Here is a 2,293-nt window from a genome sequence, read left to right on the forward strand (position 1 = left end):
CAATGTCCCACTGATCCCACAATGTCCCACTGATCCCACAATGTCCCACTGATCCCACAATGTCCCACTGATCCCACAGTGTCCCACTGATCCCACAGTATCCCACTGATCCCACAGTGTCCCACTGATCCCACAATGTCCCACTGATCCCACAATGTCCCACTGATCCCACAATGTCCCACTGATCCCACAATGTCCCACTGATCCCACAATGTCCCACTGATCCCACAGTGTCCCACTGATCCCACAGTGTCCCACTGATCCCACAGTGTCCCACTGATCCCACAATGTCCCACTGATCCCACAATGTCCCACTGATCCCACAATGTCCCACTGATCCCACAGTGGCCCACTGATCCGACAATGTCCCACTGATCCCACAATGTACCAGTGATCCCACAATGTCCCACTGATCCCACAATGTCCCACTGATCCCACAATGTCCCACTGATCCCACAGTGTCCCACTGATCCCACAATGTCCCACTGATCCCACAATGTCCCACTGATCCCACAATGTCCCACTGATCCCACAGTGTCCCACTGATCCCACAATGTCCCACTGATCCCACAGTGGCCCACTGATCCCACAGTGTCCCACTGATCCCACAGTGTCCCACTGATCCCACAGTGTCCCACTGATCCCACAGTGTCCCACTGATCCCACAATGTCCCACTGATCCCACAATGTCCCACTGATCCCACAATGTCCCACTGATCCCACAATGTCCCACTGATCCCACAATGTCCCACTGATCCCACAATGTCCCACTGATCCCACAATGTCCCACTGATCCCACAATGTCCCACTGATCCCACAATGTCCCACTGATCCCACAATGTCCCACTGATCCCACAATGTCCCAGTGATCCCACAGTGTCCCACTGATCCCACAGTATCCCACTGATCCCACAGTGTCCCACTGATCCCACAATGTCCCACTGATCCCACAATGTCCCACTGATCCCACAATGTCCCACTGATCCCACAATGTCCCACTGATCCCACAATGTCCCACTGATCCCACAATGTCCCACTGATCCCACAATGTCCCACTGATCCCACAGTGTCCCACTGATCCCACAGTGTCCCACTGATCCCACAATGTCCCACTGATCCCACAATGTCCCACTGATCCCACAATGTCCCACTGATCCCACAATGTCCCAGTGATCCCACAGTGTCCCACTGATCCCACAGTATCCCACTGATCCCACAATGTCCCACTGATCCCACAATGTCCCACTGATCCCACAATGTCCCACTAATCCCACAATGTCCCACTGATCCCACAATGTCCCACTGATCCCACAGTGGCCCACTGATCCCACAATGTCCCACTGATCCTACAATGTCCCACTTATCCCACAATGTCCCACTGATCCCACAGTGGCCCACTGATCCCACAATGTCCCACTGATCCCACAGTGTCCCACTGATCCCACAATGTCCCACTGATCCCACAATGTCCCACTGATCCCACAATGTCCCACTGATCCCACAATGTCCCACTGATCCCACAGTGGCCCACTGATCCCACAATGTCCCACTGATCCCACAATGTCCCACTGATCCCACAATGTCCCACTGATCCCACAGTGTCCCACTGATCCCACAATGTCCCACTGATCCCACAATGTCCCACTGATCCCACAGTGTCCCACTGATCCCACAATGTCCCACTGATCCCACAATGTCCCACTGATCCCACAATGTCCCACTGATCCCACAATGTCCCACTGATCCCACAATGTCTCACTGATCCCACAATGTCCCACTGATCCCACAATGTCCCACTGATCCCACAGTGTCCCACTGATCCCACAATGTCCCACTGATCCCACAATGTCCCACTGATCCCACAATGTCCCACTGATCCCACAATGTCCCACTGATCCCACAGTGTCCCACTGATCCCACAATGTCCCACTGATCCCACAGTGTCCCACTGATCCCACAATGTCCCACTGATCCCACAATGTCCCACTGATCCCACAGTGTCCCACTGATCCCACAATGTCCCACTGATCCCACAATGTCCCACTGATCCCACAATGTCCCACTGATCCCACAGTGGCCCACTGATCCCACAATGTCCCACTGATCCCACAATGTCCCACTGATCCCACAATGTCCCACTGATCCCACAATGTCCCACTGATCCCACAATGTCCCACTGATCCCACAATGTCCCAATGATCCCACAATGTCCCACTGATCCCACAATGTCCCACTGATCCCACAATGTCCCACTGATCCCACAATGTCCCACTGATCCCACAATGTCCCACTG

This window comes from Heptranchias perlo, unplaced genomic scaffold (genome assembly GCF_035084215.1).
Source record: "Heptranchias perlo isolate sHepPer1 unplaced genomic scaffold, sHepPer1.hap1 HAP1_SCAFFOLD_50, whole genome shotgun sequence".
NCBI lineage: Eukaryota > Metazoa > Chordata > Chondrichthyes > Hexanchiformes > Hexanchidae > Heptranchias > Heptranchias perlo.